At 44.1% G+C, this 20,947-nt stretch overlaps 1 pseudogene; it reads right to left on the minus strand.

Annotated features, from left to right (window-relative positions):
- Positions 1–1,527: 1,527 nt before the first annotated feature.
- Positions 1,528–6,559, minus strand: LOC123239296 (annotated as a pseudogene).
- Positions 6,560–20,947: the final 14,388 nt, after the last annotated feature.

Below are 20,947 nucleotides of genomic sequence, written 5' to 3' on the forward strand. Positions count from 1 at the left end.
AACACAGGATAGTATATTTGTCAGATCTTTGGGAAAGGAAAGATTTTAAGACAATTGAGAGTTAGAAAAAATTACAAAATGTACAATAAATAATTTAGACTCTTGTTTTTGAAACTCAAATTTCCTATTCAGCTTTGTTCTCTTCATCTTGAAAGTCCTCCATTTCATTAAATATCCACTTTTCCCTCTGCAAGATTATGCTCAGTTTTCCTGGGTAAATGATTTTTGGTTATAATCCTAATTCCTTTCCCTCGAGAATACAGGACTCTTGTGTCTATATGGGCATACATTCCAAAAGCAAGATAGCTGAAACTATGGATATAAGTGAACACCTGTTGACCTCATAAAGAACAGGATATTCTCATATAGATATAAAATAATTTTAATTTATAAATTAAATATACAAGACATTACCAAAATTCAATACAGAAACAATATAGTACATTGTACAATATTAAATAGTACTGCACACCTATCCTTTCTCTTACTCCCTTACCACACCACCCCATCACTACCCCACAATGAAATTTTTTTTCCTGGTTTTCTCCTTGTTAGCCATTGTCTGCACCAAACAATTTTAAGTTTTTGAAGGCCAGGAATCCTTTAGTTATGCAGAATTCAGAAATAATGATTCCTGAGGATTGTGAAAATATGGTCAAAGCTGATCCTCAAAACAATGGTTGAGGGAAAGTGAAAGCAAGTTATGGTTGCAAAAGGAATTTTCTTATTATGGTTGTATTTAATAATTCACAAGTTTCGTATGTGCTGAAACTTTAATAAAAGAATTGATTTGGGGCTAAAATATCAAGTCAGAAAAAAATTGTTTTAACTCTTTCTACAAAGGGGAACATCTTCTCAGGACCATCTGAGTAAGCAGATTGTTTATCTCCCAGCTTTCCAAAGGTCATTGTCCCAGAAGTTCTCACACACCTGTGATAGCATGGAAAGGGATCTTATAGATAAATTATAATACAGGGAAGATGGATGAAATATGTACAACATCATAACTTGCAGGAAACAGATTTATATATTGTGCTTCATTTTTAGAATCAGCAAAATTAGGCATGAATATCCTTTCCCAAGAATCTTATATTATCTGTGTGGAAACAGATGTTGTCACTTTCAATAATCTATTGTATTGTGAATTCCTTGATTCTTATCAGTGAATTTGCAAATAAATGTACAACCCTTAGCCCTTGCAAGCAGAAGAAGTTTCTGGGTTACTTCCAATAGGGTCTTTGTGTATTCTTTATACTATCTGCTTTCCTTTCCCCTGCCCTGTGTTTTTGTGTCAAGTGTTTCCTTCCATAGATTAAAAGACTCTCATCTGTTTATGCTGTGCTGGATACAACAAATTCCCTCTCATCCCTCTGTCTCTGTCTCTGTCTCTTTTAATAACTGTTTCTTGGTGCTAAATACAGACATGGCACATAGGCACACTACATTTTTAAAATTTGATTTTTAGAAGGTTATGTTCATTCTTTCCTTCCTTTACCTCTGACTTGGAGGCAGATCTGGGCAGAATGCTCAGCCAAGGACTCCCTGGACCCGTGGCCCCCTGGATCTTCTCCAGTGCTCAGCCAGCAGGACCCCCAGGAGGACAAGGACCAGCCCAGCTAAGATGAGGCGGACCAGATTGCCCACAGTGTAATCCAGGGCAGCAGCATCTGGGGATCAGAGTTTGTCACTGAGATATGGCTCCCTTGTGCTCAGCCCCTATTTCACCCGTGTTTCATCTCCCACATTCTCTCAGATCCTCATCCCAGGCCTTTACCCTTAACTGGGGAGATGCCTGTTTTCCCCCTGCTGGTGGCCTGGTGCTATGGATGAGGGAAGGGGAGGATCTGAGGGGCTGGGGCAGTCCCCTGCCTCATTCTTCCCCTGAGTCCTTCCTCTCCTCTCCCTTCAGTTCATCCCAGCTACCTCCTCTCACTAATCTCCATGCTTATACTTCCTCTCCTCATTCACTCCTTCCCCCTCTGAAGCCTGGCTCTGATCTCCTCCCTAGACAGAAGCTGCCCCAACAAAGTCACCAGAGATGTCTTCATTGCCCAGGCTAAGGGTCCCCCTCCTCACCCTCCACCTGACACTGTGCCTCACCTTTCTTGTGGGACATCCTCCTCTCTCTGGGTTACCATGGCAATGCTTTCTGCCTTTGTTGTCCCCCAGGAGGGATGGAGACCCAGCCCAGCCCTGTCCTCAGCAGCCCCCATTCTTATTCCATGATTCATCTCTCCAGACTTCTATTAACCACTGACCCTGGGCCAGGCACTGTGCTAGGCCAGACCCAGAGGATACAAAGGCAAAACAAGAATAGCTCCTACCCTCCAGGGGCTTACATTCCCCTACAAGCCTCTGTTATCTGCTATAAAAATAAATCAGTCTCATCTGAGCAGTGAAGTCACTAACAAGTGGGGAGGGAACAGGTTGGAGATCAGGAAAGGCTTCCTGTAGGAGGCAGCTTCTAAGCTTAGTCTCAGAGACATCTTTGCATTGTAAGAGGAGGTGAGGAGTGAGAGCATTCTAGGCAGGGGATTCAGTCTGAATAAAGGCCCAGAGAAGGAAGAAGATTAATAAAGTGTTGTAGCAAGAGTGATGGGAAATGAGGAGACCCTGGAAGGGGCAAGAAGACCCTGACTGGACATCCAGCCCCCCTGCCTCTCTCCACTCTGTATTGGGAATCCTCCAGGTACTCACCTGAGGGCCTGTTCTAAGACTCAGGGCTTGTAGAGAAGGTCCCTGGGGATAAGGAAGGGGCAGGTTAGGGGCTCTGCAGGGGGGTCCAGAGAAGTCTGAAGAGCTGGAGGGTCTGTTTATGGAGTGTGAGCCCAGCTTGCCCAGACATGTTGGATGAGGGATGTTGGGCAAGTCCCTCTTCTCTGTGGGCCTCATGGATTTCCCATCTCTCAAATGGACCTGAACTCAGGACCTCTCATGGCCTAGTTCTGAGACTTGATACTCCTGTGATTCCTGTGACCACTCTATAAGCCCCTGGGGGATTTGGGAGGCAGACAGGGATCCTGGGACAAGAATGGAGGAGCTGGTGTGGCAGGGAGGGACCCTCTGAATTCTCCTCAGGGCTCCTTGTCCTGGCTGGCTGCAGGGCCCAGAGGTTTCCCCCCTGACTTAGGGCAGAACCCTGAGACTGATGGATCAGTCAGAGGCTGTGCTGGGCAGAGGAGGGATGAAGGGGAGGAAGTCGCTCTAGTGCTTCCAGCTTAGGGGAATTGGGGTGCAGACACCTGAGAGACCCCCCTCCCTCTATAAGGGAGAAGCCAGGGAGAAGCAGTGCCCCTCACCCCTTAGTCCCAGTTATGGCTGTGTGGGTGAGGAGAGGGAGGGCCCAGGGGCTCCTGGGGAAGGAGAGAGAAGGGAGAGAGTTTGGGTCTTTAGAGGGACCCAGAAACAAAGAGAGGGGAAATGGAGGGGGACTCAGGAAATGCAGAGGTGCCTGGAACAACTCAGGGATTCCTCTTCACTCTGGACCCATCTGGCCAGAGAAGACTGTCCTTGAGAGCCCCAGAGACAAGGACAAAGACGACATTCTTGTGCCATCCTTTTGGGATCTGTAAATATCCTGATAAACACCTGTGTCTCCCCCACACCCTTCCCCCACAGCCCCATCTTAGAAGGCACCCAGCCCCTCCCTAGAGTTCTGTCACCCAACTAGCTCTCTTGGCAAAGCCTCAGATGCTCCATCTTGTGTCACCTGGCTGAGGCCCACTTTCCCTGCCAGCTGCCTCCTGGCCTCCATCTCACTCAGAATCCCTTTCGATTTACTGGGGTTTCTCTTCTTTTCCTTCTGCAGGTGTGGCTGCCTCCTGGGGGTTCAGGATTGAACCCATCCCAGGGCTGCTCTGCCCCTCTCTGCTTCCCATTTTCCCCCTCCCTGACCAGCCCTGTCCTTCCTTCTTCCACAGCCTGGTGTTTCCTCTGTCCCTTCCCTCAAGCTGTCCTCATGCCTTGGTTTTGGACTTGGATCTGGCCTTGACAGAAGGTGGTCATCAATGGGGGGGAGAGAGAGACCCCCAGCCTGTCCTCAGAGCAAGCAGTTACTTACTGGGTGGGGAGGATGTCAGAGCTGGGGGCATCTTAGGGATTTGGGGGAGGTGAGGATCCTTTGAGGTGCCCAGAACAGGAAGAGGAAGAGGTGAGGAACAGGGGTGTTTAACACGCTTCCCCTCCCCCTAATTTCCCCACACCTAACTTAGGCCTTCTCTGTCCCCCTCTGACTTCCTCGAACCCCTTCCTGGGGCTGAATAAAATATTGTCTGAATGTGGAACCAACATGACTGGATGGGCTGCTGATGTGGAGGGTCTAGAGTGGTCATGAGGAGAGGCCTCACTGTCTGCATTCTCTGAGGATGACCCAGTGTCCTTCCCTCTGAGCCTCCTCTTCCCCCAAACCCCCACCTCTGGTGTCCCCTGGGACAGGCCCTGAGCAGGCAGGGAGGGAGCTTGGGAGAGGTGGGGGGCTGGGAGGGGCTGGGGCTGCCTCACCTGAGACCCTGAGCACCAGGGGGGCGCTGGGGGAGGACCACTTATAGGGGTAAGAACTATAAAAGCCGTAGCATCGGTAAGTGCCATCTTGGGTCGGATTCACAGCAGGGAAGAAGAAGTCAGCCTGACGCCCCCTTTCCTGGCTCTGCATCCAGCTGTGGCTGATCTCTTCTCCATCCTTGTACAGGACACACCAGTCAAGCCATCTCTGTGACCAACATTGCAGGGTCACGTTCTGTCCAGAGGCCACCTCAGAGCTGGGCAGGGCTGCCAGGGAGGGCGGGGCATAGAAGCCTGGAGGAGGGGGAGACCCTGGAGTTAGAGCCTGAGCAGCCCTCAGGCAGGGAGGGGGCAGATCTGGCTGGGGGGAGGCCTGGGCTGGGCTGGGAGGTTCAGCTCTGAGAGAGGAAAAGTCAGAGTATGAGGAGAGAGAAAGACCTTGGACAGCTCCGGGGCAAGGAATGGGGGGAGGGAGGGAGAGAGAGAGAGAGGAGGAGATGGAGAACCTGGGTGATCGCCTGGGACAGACCTGATAAGGAGAAGAAGAGGCTGGACCATGTCTCCTGCTTCTACTCCCTCCTGATCCCCCTCAACACTGCCCCAGGCCTGAGCTGGGAGAGGGTCTGGGCAGCAGCAGCTCCACCCTTGGTTCCCTCTCCTGGCTTTGGGAGGGGCAGGGCTGGCAGTGGGAGATGCCCCAATAACCCTGCCCCTCCCCAGGGAGCCCCCAGCTCTGTCTGGTCTCCTGAGGTCTAAGCTGAGCCTTTCCTGCTTGCTATCTGACCCCAAGATGGGATCTGAGTGAGGAAGCTCATGGGGCAGTGGAGAGAGCCCTGGGCCTGGAGTCAGGAAGGCCTGAGTTCAAATCCAGTCCTAAAAACTATATGATCCTAGACAAGTCACTTCCTCTCTGCCTCAGTTTCCTCCTCTATAAAAAAGGGATCACACTAGCCCCGACCTGGCAGAGTTCTTGTGAGCATCCAATGAGACAACAGGGATAATATGCTTGCCACACAGAAAGTGCTACAGAAATGCTGATTCCTCCCCTCTTCTCCCAACCCCAGAGGGAAAACTGAGGCAGACACAGGGGAGAAGCCAGGAAGGGCAGAGCCAGAGGGCAACTTGGGGCCGGGCTGGGCTGGGGAGGGACCCAGGGCTGTGGAGACCCTGAGGCAGCCCTGCCTGGGGAAGGGGTGGGTCTAGTGGGGATGATCTGCCTCACCTGTCACCACCAGCTTCAGGGGGTCACTGAGCTCTGACCACCCATAGGATGAATGTCTGTAGCGGCACTGGTAGGTCCCTGCATCATATGCTGTCACAGATGGGAGGGAAAACTCGCCCTCATTTCCAGCTCCTCTCAGGGATTTGATCAGTGACCATCCAGATTCTCGCTTTTTCCCCAGCCACCACTCTTCAGCCTCCCATGATGCCCTGCACCTGAGGGTCACAGCTCCCCCTTCAGGCACCAAAGAACCATTCTCTGCCCTGAGGGAGGGTTTGTGGAATCCATCTGGAAGGGAAGAAGAGCTGTTCGGTCCAGGGAATCCCACTTTGTAGGAACCCCGCCCCCACACCAGGTCCCCTCTCTCTTTACAGGTTGTCAGCCTGGCCCAGACCTCCCCCAGCTCCCTCTCCTGGGTCAGTTGTGTCCTCTGGGCAGGGAGATTGTGGGGGGGAAGGACTCACCTGCTGCCTGGGTCCTTGTCCTCTTGCACAGACACAACCCTGGCAAAGACGACCCTGATTACTCACGGCTCCCCCCCAGCATCCCCACAGGAAGGACAGAGACAGCTCAGGGATTAGGGCTGCTGTGAGTGAAGGAGGCTGGACCCCAGGAGACCCCTCTAAGAGTCCCAGCTTCTCTCCTCCCAACCCCACCTTGCTGTGTGACCTCAGACTTGTCACTCCCCTTCTTTGGAGGAAAGTTACCTCCTCAGCACAGAAGAGGTGGGGGCTGGGGGACAGCAGGTAGGACTTAATGTTGGGTAAAGTCCCCCCCCAGGGTGGGGGCTGCTGAGGACTCACCAAGGCACAGCAGGACTGAGAGGGCAGGAGTCATGGTGCTCCCAGAGACTGGTGGGAGAGGGGACCCAGGCTGACCTGGAGCTGCTCTGAGGCACACGATGTGACCAAGACCAGGTCTGCACTCTCTCCCCACCCCAAGTCTCTCTGACCAGCTTCACTTCTCCTTCCTCTTTGTGGGCTCTGCTTGACTGAGGGTGCCATGCAATGGGGAGAGTGTGTGTGGGAGGGAGTAAGGTGGGAAGGGACAGGATGTCTGGAGAGTCATCTGGGGTCAGAATCATGGAACAATTGTTTTTTTCATGATGATTCATGACCAGGGACAGATGCCCTGGTCAGCTTTAGGAGCAACCTCCTGCCTTCCCTTTCCCCCCATAACTGGCCAGGGCTGGTCTCACTAGAGCAGGGGTCGGCAACCTTTTTGACCGTGAGAGCCATAAATGCCACATTTTTTAAAATATAATTTTGTGAGAGCTGTATAGTGCTCACAATGTGGCTCCTGTAACAGCACCTGAAAAAAATGGACTTTATGGCTCCTGCAGAAAGAGCCATAGCTGGCCCTCAAAAGAGCCAGATATGGCTTGAGAGCCATACGTTGCCGACCCCTGCATTAGAGTCTCCCAACCAGATCCTGCCTTCAGTCTGGTCTGTCCCCCAGCCCTGACTCATTAAACAGGGCTCAATCCCTAATCAGACTCAGAAAAATTCCTGGGGTCTAGGAGCCAAGGAGTTAAAGAAAATCCTAGAATAAGGGGCTAATGGGTGGGCAACTTTGAGAGCCCAGGGTGGTCTCTTCTGTAGTTTTCAGTGTCACCTGACTTGCTTCTGCCCATACTCAGGAATGTTTACACCTCTAGCTTCTGTAGAGTGTAGGTGCTGGGACTCATTCTCCCAACCTGTACTGATACTGGCAGGTCAGGTCTGCAGGACAGGGTCATCATTTCACTAATGGCCATTGCTAATGAGCCCCCACCAGTGTTGTCCCACCCTGCCATTTAGCCAGTTGCTGTCTCTCCAATACTAATTAACTAAGTGATATCTGTTTGCTCATACTTATTCCACCAACATTTATTTCTTTTACAAAAAGATATTTACTGAGAAACTAGAGTAAAGTAGGAAGGGCAAAAACCTCCCTCTCCATACCTCACACTTCACTGTAGGCCCCCCTTCTGTCTTCACACTCATCTTTCCTTCATTTTTAGGAATTCCAAGAAATGCGTCCACCCAATAAAACGTAATTAATAGATAAGGCTTTTTCTGTTAGTATATTACTACCATCCTTCCCTTATCATTTAAGGCAGTGTTGGGCAAACTATGGCCTTCAAGTCAGATGCAGTCCCCTGAAATATTCCTTCCCAATACGTGACATTATTCCTAATCTGACGAATACAATGAGTAGGATACAATACAATGAAAATTTGAAAGAGTTGCCTTAGAACCTGACTGACAGATGAGCATTTCCTGTCCTTTGACCCCCCTCCCCCTCTTTAAAAAGTTTGCCCATCTCTGATTTAAGGGGTAAGGATGGGTTATAGTATAGTATAGTATAGTATAGTATAGTATAGTATAGTAGTAGAAAACCTTCTAATCAACTGTTCACCAATCAGAGATGTCTTGAGATGTCCAAGGGAGGGAATTAATAATCTCCCAGACTCTTCTCATCTATGATTCCCTTTATAAAACATTCTTATGCAGATCACCAATCCTATGGCCTCACATATTTTTGGGGAACAAGATAAAACTAAGAAAAACTGGAGAAGATATGATTGTGCACCAAGAAAGTATTAGCCTGATCTCTGTTGTGGTGGATGGAGCTCTGTGGTTGGCATAGCTAATGGGGTGCTCTTCTTTCACTCTCAAATGTGCCCTGAAATTCATGCCAGGAAATCTACAGGTCAAAGGATGAGGAAAAAGGATTCCCAAGGTGTAGGTCAATCCATGTCCAGCTTCCCTTCCTTTTCCTCATGACCCACAAGGTTCTTTCCCCATTAGCAGTTCCAGAAGAAGAAGGAGCCTTAGAACTACCCTGTTATAACACCAATCTTTGGTTTGCCTCCTTCAGCCTATCACTTATGAGGTTTTCAGACACAGCTTAAACCAATTATCCGGATCAGGACTTCCTGCACCTCAGCCTTTTGAGAAGGTGAGAAAAAGAGAAAGTGACAGCCCAGAATCAGAGAGAGGGGACCTTTAGACACTGGATCCCACTCCTCCATTCTATAGATAAGGAACTATGATATGATATGAGATGACAAGGTCATACATAGAACAAGGATTGGGCAAAGCTGGGAACCTAAGTGAAGTTCTCTGAATCTTTCCCTTTATTCTTTCCCCTTCACTTGTATTGACACTGGAGCTACTCTCTTCTCACTCTCAGTGTATTTTCTACCTCCCCACCTTTGCCCACTTCTTCTCCTCTTGGGTAATATTGTGCTGCCTCATAGAAATCCTTCCTGTCTTACAAGGCTGGGGAAATGTGAATTGACCCCTAACATGCTCAATATTGCAATTGGAGTCAGGTTACAATGGCAATTGGATTAACTACTTAGCTACCAATGTGGGGATAACAGAATAGGAGGAAAGAAAAATGAACAGAATGAGAAAGGGAAAGAAAATAGAAAGAAAAAGAGAAGGAAAGAGGAAGAGAGAAAGAAGTGGAGGGACACAGAGATAGAGAAAAATAGCAGAGGAAGAGTGAGAGAGAGTGGGAAAGTGAAAGAGAACAGGTAGATGTTCTGTTCTTATAATTGGATCTTTGATCTAGGGATATTTCTAAAATTGATGTATGTGGTTTTGGAAAATCACAAATAATTCTGGAATGTCTCTGGAACGTTACCCTAGAACAGGGGTCGGCAACCTTTTTGGCCATGAGAGCCATAAACGCCACATTTTTTAAAATGTAATTTCGTGACAGCCATACAGTGCTCACAGTGCACACTCCTGTAACAGCGCCTGAAAAAAAAATTGACTTTGTGGCTTCTGCAGAAAGAGCCACATCTGGACCTCAAAAGAGCCAGATATGGCTCAAGAGCCATATGTTGCCAACCGCTGCCCTAGAGAAAGATTCCTGCTGGCCTTGTCTTAGTCCTTCAGATGGCCTAGGCCAGGGTATGATCCAGCCCTGATTTGTATTTACAGTGGAGCTACTCAATTCAGCACTTCTGTTCTTTATTTCAGGTTTTGTGACTAAAGTGTGATATGTTAATTATTGCCAAAATATGTAAGAATAACTGCTAAAATGTAGACTAATAGGCTTTAAGAGTGGGCAAGTAATCAGCCCTATAGGATGAGAAAGGCTTGTTTGAGGTGTATGGAAATTTTTCTATTCTATTGATAAGCAGAACTTCTCTGAGCTGTAAGCTTGTCTATTAAAGCAAAAAGTCTTCTGGGATCCAATGACAACAAAGTACTCAAAGAATAGAGAAAGTCCTATGATGGTTAGAAGGGCAATCCAAGGCTCAATTTGGACTGGACCTTCTGACCATCTAGGCACCTAATCGTTGAGTGACAGAATGATGGCACGAGCCAGTGACAGCCTCAGCTTTTACATGAAGCCATTCACTATGTGTCCCTTAGGATATGAGGAAATAATTTTCTTCTTGTCTGCCTTCTCTTTTGTGACAAATTCCTATAATCAGCATGCAATGCAAATTGTAAAATTAGGATTTCCATTTCCCAGGTTAGTTAGATAGAGAATATTATTTTAAGATAGTAAGAGTTGTTTAAGGAGGTCTGCTCTGTCAGACAAGAAGACACTGCACAGAAAGCAGTTATATCCTGAGGAGTTTTATTTAAATACTTTTAGTATAGCTTTAGGAATTTTAGACATAATATAAGATAAATAGATATAATTCTTATTTCCTACCTCCTATTATTCTATCCCTACCTCTCCTCTGCAAAGAAACCTGCTCCATATCAACAGGAATTTGAATGGCTCTGATGGCATCCGCAATAAGAAAAAAAACAGAAATTGAGAATCATCAGTCTAACACATTAGCTCATGACTCTTCCACCACCTCCCAAGCTTGTGTTTTATTTTATATTTTTCTTCAAGAGCAGTTTTTTTCTACAGAGTGCATTTGAAATCAAAACAGTATAGGAACTCAAGGTTATAAGAATTACATAACAGTTGACATATGGAACACAATTTTTTCTCATGTAGATTACACTTAGTCTAAACAGTAGTCAAGGTTATCAAGACTTTGTTTTATTTTAATAAAAGCGTTCCCATGCTTCAAAAAGTAGGTTAAAGTGTGAGAACCTCTAAAATTGTGGGGTTTTGTTCCATGTGGGAAAGTACTGAAGTAAGAGTGGATTTTGTTTTGATCTTACCATGCTGTGTCCTTCAGACTTTTGAGAGAGAGAGAGAGAGAGAGAGAGAGAGAGAGAGAGAGAGAGAGAGAGAGATATTAAAGCAGCTTCTGCTATTTTTTTTCTGAGGGATTGAACTTTAACTCATTAAGTGCTGGTTTACTATGGAGTAATTAGGGAACTTCTATTAGGGGATTTCTATAAGGCTTGAGGCTATCCTAAAGATATAGATTATAATACTTTCAACAATAAAAAGTGTTGGTCAGAAGGAAGTCACACAGAGGGGTTTGATTGGGTTTTCCATCCATCCTGTGGCCCAAGTTTCAGGCTGCAGGATCAGTGTAGGGCCATGTAAAACTGCCCTGATTTGATGGGTCTTTATTCCTCTGGGGGACCTTTGGCATTCCTCCATAATAAATAAGGGCACTGGTTTACCAAAAGCTCTCTGCAACTTAGTCTCCACCAATAATACTGATCACCTATAACAGCTTTAGTTTACTAATAACACTGCGAGGCAATGGCCCAAGCCATTTTGTCTTCCAGTCAATTACCCATGGCTTCTGGGGAGTCTCCTGTCTGATGGCCCTTGCAGTGGATGATGGCAAGGAGGGATAGAAGTCATACAGCTTCCAGTAGGGCCAGAATTTCAGGGCCATAATTTTTTTTAGAAATATTTTCCATGGTTACATGATTCATATTCTTACTTTCTCAGGGCCATTCTTAATATCTTTGCCACTGGAGGTGAGAAATCCCCAATACTGCTATAAAAGCCCTGTGAACATGGGCTGTGGGGAATGCATATGTGCTGTCAGTATAGATGTTGACAACCTTCCCTGCTCCCCAACACAAGGCCTGAGGCAATGCAATCAGTTCTGCACATTGGGCTGAGGTCTCATGTTCTAAGGACTGTGCCCAGATGACAACAGAGGGATCTACTGTGGGAAGCCAATAAGAGAATAGATAAAAATCTGAGACTCCTCTTTTGACCCCTTTTGTGATCCTTGTGACTTCTTGTTGAAAAGTATTGTGGCCTTATTGAAGAGCTTTAAGTTCCTAGCAAAACTGAATTTAAAGTGTTAACACTGTTCCCCTTTGACCAGGAATGCTGCTGCCTGGTATAGTCAAGGCCAAAACCTTAGCAGGGGCAATTCAACCCTGAGAAAAATACTCCCCAACTTGGCTTTTGGATAAGAACCCAGTCAAAATTCAGCCTTGGCCTTGATCTGTTCTGAAGCCAATGAGACTTTTTGTGTTTTGATATGACTTAATTTATAACTTCTGCACATCTGCAAAGTTTTGGGGGGGTTCTTTTGTGTGGAATGAGTCTTGAAATATATATAATAAACTCTATGCTCCTGGAGCCAGAGCTGGAAGTATGAGCTAAAAGACAACTCCCATGTCCCATCATTATTTCCTTATCAACTAAACTATCCTTATAGATTATCAGAGATGATAAAGAGATCTCGACAGTCTACTACCTCAGTCCTGGAATAGCACATCCCATTCTGGACAAAACTGCTGCCATCAATGAAGAGGATGGGGTTGGCATTAGGGATAGAGATGTCAGTCAAATCAGGCCTCAGGCCCATCAGGGAGTCCAGGATCTGTAAACAATCATGTGTCACCTCTGATCCCTCCCTGGTCTCTGGGAGAAGTATAGCCAGACTGAGAGCTTCAGTCTTAGAAAAAGTCACTGTGGGGTGGGGGTGGGGGTTGAGCAGGAGGACCTGATATTGAGTGATGCAGCCATTTGAACGCCATCTCTCTGGGGGACTCCAGAGCAAGGACTCCACCAAGTATGGTGTTGTCACCATCAGGTCTTGGCCAAAGGTGAGCTTAGAAGCCTCCTTGACCAGAATGTCTGTGGTCACCACTGCCCAAAGGCAGTAAGACCACCTGGTCACCACATAGACCATTTTTCCGGAGAGGTAGGCTACCGGCCTTCATCATGGTCCAATTCATCGGGTGAGGACCGCTTTGGCCATTTCTCAGCATTCATCCACAAAGTAGAAGGGCTTAGACAGGTCTGGGAGCCCAAGGGCAGGGGCACTCACTAGAGATGATTTCAAGTGGTCAAAAGCTCCCTGGCATTCTGCTATCCACTCCAGTTCCTTCTACTTGCTGGCTGTGGCCAAATATAGGGGCTTAGGGATCTCAGCAAAACCTGGAATCCAGAGTCTACAATATCCTACAGCACCCAAGATTTCCCACACCTCCGTCTTGGTTTGGGATATCAGGATATTAAAGATTGCCTGAATCCTGGTCCAGGAGAGTTTTCTCACTCCCCCTTCCAATTCACAGCCCAAATAAGTAATAGAAGTCATATAGAGCTGCACTTATACCCCAAGTTGCTAGTGATTTGAGCAGCTGAAGAGTGACTCCCTTGCAGACTTCCGTGCTGGGGGCAGCCAGGAGTACGTCATCTACATATTGGAGCAAGGTGACATCTGAATGGTTCTCTGGAAATGCTGACAAATCCCTTCCCAGAGCTTCCTCAAAGAAACTGGGTGAATTTTTGAACCCCTGGGGAATTTTTGACCAGGTGAGTTGCCTTCCCTTGGGTCCTCAAAGGCAAAAATTGGTTCACTGAAAGGGGCTGACAGGATTAAAAAAATGTATCATTGAGATCCAGGACAGTGTAGATGGTATGTTCAGGTAGAAGCTGACTCAGCAGTGTATAAGGATTCAGCACCTTTGGGTGAATGGTTTCAATCCCCTTGTAGACTTCCCTCAGGTCTTTAACAGGACAATAGTCAGAGGTGCTGGACTTCTGCACAGGCAACAGGGATAGTTCTTAGGGCATTCCCTCTTCCAATGCCCTTTATTCCCACAGGAGGGACATGGGCCTGGTGGCAAACCCTATTTGTCACAGTTCTCAGCCCCCCCTTTGAGACCAATGGCCCTCTTTCCCACAATAAAAGCAGGTTTCTGACCTGTGACTCCAGGAGCAGGGTGCTGATCCTGAATTCTGGGGTCCCCTTATGTCTTGAGCTGGTTTCTTACTGGAAGTATCTGGGTTGTACAAGAGAGTTGCAATAAACAGTGTCTCTTCCTTGCCATGGGCACAAATGTTATACTCCTTTTCCTGAGTTCCATGTCCCTGTTATTAAATATCTGAAAGGCAGCATCCAGTAGCTTGGAGGTGGCTGTTTGGGGACCATATTGCAAGTTTGGCAGCTTCCTTCTAATGTTAGGAGCTGTCTGACTAATGGAATGCAAATTGAGGAGAATGCCTCCCTCCTGAGACCCAGGATCTAAGTTGGCAAATTTCTTCCTAGCTCCTACTAGCCTACTGTGAAATATGGCAGGGTTTTCCTTCATCTTTTGGGCTACCTCTATTACTTTCTCATAATTTGCCTGTTTTATTACTCCTTTCTCTATTCCCTCAATCAAATCTGTCAGCATATGGGTTCTTCTGTTTCTATCTGTGTCTCTTTGGTAATCCAACCCCCAGTCAGATGTTGGGGCTGTGCTGGCACCCAGAGGGAGATCTGGGGCACTGGATGCTAATTCATTTCCCTTCTGTTGAGCCAGATCCCAAATTCTCCACTTTTCATCCATCATACAATAATTAGACAGGATGATGTCAGTGTCACCCCAGCTAAGATCAAACTACAAAATGATTGCTTTAAACTCATCATTGAAATGGGTTTGATCTTCAGGATACCTGCCTAATTTCACCTTGATCTATGCCAAATCTGTCATATGGAGTGGGTTGGTGTGGCATCCCAGGTATATTCTAATCTTGAAAGTATTATTGATGTCGTGTACCAGACTCATGGTCATATTATTTCTTGATCATTGTATTTAATTGATACTCTATTCATTCTGACCACTCTTCAAACCTACATTCCAAAGGTCAGGAGAATTCTGGGCAGGATGTTAGCTGCTGCAAGGTCCCAGCTTCTACCTTGACAGACCAGATTCCTTACTAGGTCACATGTTTGATTAACTTCCTCCTCTTTGATCTTGTAGTTGTCAATTGAGCCAATGTCAAAGCCTATGCCATGTCACATGTTCATTAACTACCGTCCATTCCCCATTTCTTGATTCTCCAATAAAAGATTGGGGACATGCTCAGTTCTCCCTTTCTTTTCCACCATCAGGGGAGCATGCATGCTGGAGCCCATGTTGTTGAACTCTTCATCTATCTTTATCGTGTTTCCTCTCTCCCTCTCTCACCTTCACCCATTTTCCCTCTGTTTCTAACTTCCCTTCTCAGATGTCCACCCACAAATATATTAATTTGTGGTTGTAGGCAGCTATACATGGTGCCCAATGGGTTTTCAAGCATCCCAAAGGACATCACTGTTAGAGATAGGACAACAGACCTGCACATTGGCCAGTGAGGTGAGCTGCTGTCCCAGATTGGATTACAGATCAAAAAGTGTCTTCTCACACCTGTTATATCAAGTTGCTAAAATCTCTAGTACTTACTCAAGGAATTAAGAAATCAGAGACTAGGCTCCAGGCATTACTTAAGGTTATCTTAAAATGCTGTCTTGACTTTCCAGAACAAGGAGTATTTACTAGATAAGAATGGGATTTAATAGGACAGACTATAATACAACGTGAGAAAAAGGAACCCAGAATATCCCTGGCAGTTTATAACACTGGAAAATTGTCCAAATGGCTTTAACGCAAAAGCCAATCCAGAATTCCATGGTTCAGCTTCAGCCTACTCCCTTATTTAACTTTCTTACTAATATAAATAACTCTTACCTTACTCCACCCATTACTTTCCTCTCAATTCCCCATTCCCCACTAATCCCTTTACTGCAGAGAGTCCAGCTGTTTCTCAGCTTCTTCCCCAACCTTTCACTACTTCTACTGACTCTTATCTCACTGTTTCTCCTTCAACTTTCACTTTTCACTCCTCTCATGATTCATTCCCCAGATTCTTACTCCATTACCCCCTTACAGGAGGTTGCTGCTGAAGCTGTGACTGAATCTGTCCTTCCCCCACCTTATGAGGATTCTCTTGATCCTCCTTCCTCCACCACTCCTCTTCCATCCCCACTCAAAACTAAATGCAGGATGACAATCATCCTAACTCTAGAACAGAAAGCAGATAAATCAGAATCTCCAACGGAAATTCGCGATAATCCTGAGAATGAAGAAATAAACTTAGAAAAACATAAAGATGTTGAATTCCAGACTCTTAAAGAGCTAAAAACTGTGTCATTCACTATGGTAATGAGGCTCCTGTCACCATGGAGCTGATGGACAAGATCAGCCAGCAATCTGTTATGCCAGATCCTTGATATTCATCAACTGAATCTGTACTAATTTCCAAAGATTTCTTAATGTGGAAGAGGCCTTTTAAAGAATTATGTAAAGAACAAGCTAGAATCAATGAAAGAACAAGTGTGAATATTACCTATGATGAGTTAATTGGGCACAGGTAAATTTGGAAGTCTTCATAGGCAATTGTTATATTCAGAAGAAACCTTTCATCAACTTGGGCTAGCTGCTCAAAGAGCATGGCAAATTGTAACTGAAAAACATAATGCTCCCGATTCCTGTAAGGAGACAATTCCACACCAAGGAGCTCGTGCCAAGACATGAAAACTTTAGACCATAAGAATCTGATAGCAGCTCGATTTTGTTATAGGGAAATTATAGATATAGATATAGGCTTAAGGTAAGACAGAAAGCTGACAGCTTGAAGCAAACCTTGGACTGGATGAATGGACATTCCATGATGGAATGAAGCCAGAAGTTTGAAAAGGAGAGAGTTTCTTGGCTAAGCTGAGAGAAGGAGGGTCTAATCTGTGGTCCAGCTTGCTAAAATCTAAGGAGCTGTGAAGTTGTGGGATTTACAGAAGATTGGAGAGAAGAGACCATCAATCAGCTCAGCCTAGGTAGAGATGAGGTTCAGGTCTATAGATCAGTGGATGGCTAAATAGACTACCTATACTCCCTAGTGTTTCCTTTGGAGTTTACTAGCTGTGCAAGGATTTGATCCTGGTTCCTGATATCATCTTGGAGCAGCTTGTACCTAAGGAGTGAGAATCCCTACCTTCAGCCCTCTCCTATATAGTTAGAGCTGTCCATGGTATAGTAGAGTAAAGCCTGCTGACCTTTTACTTATTTATTTTTATATATATTTATATATTTTTACATACACATACATATATATATACATATATATTTATGCTTATTTATACTTCCTGTGTCATCCCTAAGTGTGGGAAGCCAATAAGAGAATAGATAAAAGTCTGAGACCCCTCTTTTGACACCTCTTATGATCCATACCTTTTCTTATTGGAAAAACATTATAGAGTTATTGGAAAGCTTTGAGTCCATAACCAGACCAGAAGCTACTGAGTTAACAATTTCTCTCCTTGATAATTAAGAAGCCTGAGCCCTAAAAATATATTACTTAGATAAGGACTGGAGCCAGACAATTTAGTCCAGACTATCTAACCAGGTGCAGATCTGTCAATCCAGGCAGAACGCAATTAGTAAACATCTCCATGAAATTTATTTCTGCTCCCAGAATTAAACCCCTACTAATTGGTGGTTGGAATTTGGCCCTTGTCCTTGCACCCATATCTCTACTTTCTAGACTTTAATGGATTGTGTATGATTTGTAACCCCTTCACAGCTGTTACTCTTTTTTTGTGCTCTTTGTTTGAAACCAGTATAAAATAAAGTCAAAATGCCATAGCGTTAGAGCAACATGGGCTAACCCCTAGTCTGGTTGTTCTCATTTTTCCTTTTCCTGTCTTAACCATCCTATGCCACCAATGCCACTCAGGACCCAAAAACCATATAGGGGGCTGGCTCTCTATACCTAAGCCATCAAGGACCCACTATAGGAGTTACTTTAATATCACTGGTATCTCTGGCAGTTAGGTGGCCACTTTAACTGTCAAACCCTGATTCCCCATTCCTCACATCCCTGTGTGGTTATTCAGTATTATCCTGTCAGTCCTTTTCCTTGTGGGGTGTGGAAGTGTCCCCAGTTTGTGTGATTCCTTGGCTGGCACCCAGTCTATCCCTACTCCCCTATTTGCTTTTTTTCCACTTAAAACAACAAAAGGTGACTATTTTTCCTGCCACAAAGCTGGACATTTTAAATGATCCTGTCTGAAATTGAAGCCACAGTGGTCTCCTGAATTTTTCAAAGAGTGTCCCAAAGACACTCGCCATGTCTCCGGAGACCACGAGCCCAAACAACCACCCCCAATCACCAGCAACATTTAAACTAATTGGCAAGGTGACCTTGAGCCCCTCTAAAATTCAGGGCAACAAAGAAATAACTGGTGATCCGGAAAAATTTAAAACAGGCAGAAATTTTGCTCTCTTTCAAAGGTTTAGTGCCAGAAGCTTTTCTTTATCATTACATCTCATTGCAATTTTAGCATACGAAAAGGGAATCTGGGGGATGGCCATAACTTTAGTTAACCCAAGCCTAGAAAAACCTGATAAGCATTATAAGGGAGTAATATGAATCACACCCAAAGTCTTCCACATTTTTGCAATTAGTAATGACAAAAAACATATACATCTGATTCTTTTTCCAAACAGATCTTTGCTAAATGTAGGAGTTAGTGTGAAGTCAAATTTAAAATCTAACAGCTCAAATTCATATTGGACGCAGCAAATTAAAAAGAAAAGACTGATAATGTTCCTTTACGTAAAAAGTAAAAAATTTTCTGGTATTTTTCATATACCACAGCCTCTTTGGACAAGAGATATTTTATCTATAATGAGGTTAACATTAAATACAAGCACCACAGTGCAAAAAGAATCTTTAGCCCTTTTTTTTTTAAACCCTTGTACTTTCGGTGTATTGTCTCATAGGTGGAAGATTGGTAAGGGTAGGCAATGGGGGTCAAGTGACTTGCCCAGGGTCACACAGCTGGGAAGTGGCTGAGGCCATTTAGCGCTTTTAATTAGATCTAAAGCTAGATTTGCTGATACAACCACATGGCTCGCTTCAAAACCTATTTGGATATTAAAGGGAAAGTTACTCTAGCAGAATGATGAATTAATCCTGACACATCGAAGGCATAACACCTTCACCTTAGGTCAAAAGTTTGTACCACAAGTGACAGAAAAGTTAAAACTCAATACAGTTGTTTGCATGAAAAGCCTAAATTGGTCAATGCTTCAAAGAAAATTCAGATTAATCCAACTTTTAAATATTTAGGAACAATTGTTTTTCAACAGGACATTAGGCCACAGAGAATAGAAATTTGTAGAAATTATTTAGAAAACCTGATTGATTTTCAGAAACTTTTAGATGATATTATTTGGCTTGGGCATTTTTTAAAATTAAACACAGGAGAGCTGACAAATTCATTGGGGATTTTAGGAGGACATTGGACATTCTCCTCAAATAGAAAACTTTCACCTGAGGATGGGAAAAAAATTGCAAACACCTGAAACAATTTTATCCCAAAACAAATCATTTAGAATTGATCATTCTCAAACTTCTGTAGACTCAATTTTAAAGGTGAGACACACTTTCCTGCATTGCATCAGAGTGAGCACATTATTGAATGGATTCAATTTTTTAACCAGATGACAGTCACTTATTAATTGTTTAAAACTGGTAATATTACTGCTTACTCAGATTACAAAAATTAGTTGTGATACTGATGTTATTCTTATCCCAATGGCACAAAAACAAGCTCAAATATGACTTGCACCATATCTCTATTGGCAAAGGAATTTTGCAAATTTTACAGGTAAAATTGATAATCATATTCCTAGTACCAAAATATTGCAAATGATGAATTTAACTCTGAATGTTTTTTCAAAAATAACATTGTTGTACTTTATTGCTGATGCTGTGAATACTTTCACTGAGGCATCAAATCAGGAAAAGGCAGAAGCTATATCAGACAATGATGTAATGTTGATGCACACACTATAGTTTTTTGCAGAAAGCAGAGTTAACTGCAGTTAGACATGTGCTTAAAGTTAAAATCTAACAGCTCAAATTCATATTGGATGCAGCAAATTAAAAAAAATTTAAAAGCACAGACTTGTAAAATCATATGTGATTCATGGTATGTTGTTTATCTGGTTATTCCTTTAATAGATGTAAAAATTAAACTAATGCAATTTGCAGAACTTGTTCTATTGTTTCATACCACACAGAATGCAATCTTGCAAAGACAGAGTGAAAATTTTATAACACACATTTGCTCTGACATGAACCTCCCTAGACCTCTGTTTGAGGGAATTTCAAAGGTGATTGGCATAGTAGCTGCTGCTTGTTTACATCAACATACAAAATCCTTTAAATTGTATTTTGATATAATTAAAAGACAAGCCAATGAAATTACTTTGCAATGCAAAATTTTTGGACTACATTCTGTCACTCCTTCACCTCAAGGAGGCAACTGCAAAGTTTTAAGACCTGCACGATTGTGGCAAATGGATGTATTACATCTTTTAGTTAGCCTTGCACATTTGGCCATTCCAAAACAGTTAGAAAATTGGAATAACAATGATTATACCAGCAAGAAATGGGCATAATTGGACAAATCATGGAACATCTCTCATAAGGCTGGTATCCCAGAAAATTCTACAAAACAAACAATTGGAGAAAGGGCTAAAGGAAATTTAAAAGCCCAAATTCAAAAACTAAAAGGATATTATCAGACACTTTCTAAGAAAATAATGAGTCTTTCATTTGGGGTCAAGATTTTTTCTATTTTTACAGATATCATAAATTCATGGAAGAAAACCAGAGTCATCAAGCATTCCCAGAGAAGGCCAACCCAGGAAGCAGAGAAAGCAGATGTCTAGCACCACCCACAGCACAGCACAGCACAACACAAGGACCAGACAACAGCGAAGCAGCAGATGAACAAGCAGGGCACAACCACTGACTTAAAGACAGGTCTAATGAAATATCCACACAGATGAACTTTTACTAAGAGGCAGTTACCTGCAAAATACTATTATTAATTTGCTTACAAACATTCTATTCTAAAAGAATATGGGTATTTATAATGAGATTGATTCTTTTTACATAATTAAAAATTTCAAATTGCATTGTAAAATGTATAACTTGCAATTATTTTGTTAGAATTGTCCCATGTTGCTCAAATTTGAACTAAAAACAAATTTTATAACTGAAAATATTATA

Source organism: Gracilinanus agilis, chromosome 3, assembly GCF_016433145.1.
Source record: "Gracilinanus agilis isolate LMUSP501 chromosome 3, AgileGrace, whole genome shotgun sequence".
NCBI classification, from domain to species: domain Eukaryota; kingdom Metazoa; phylum Chordata; class Mammalia; order Didelphimorphia; family Didelphidae; genus Gracilinanus; species Gracilinanus agilis.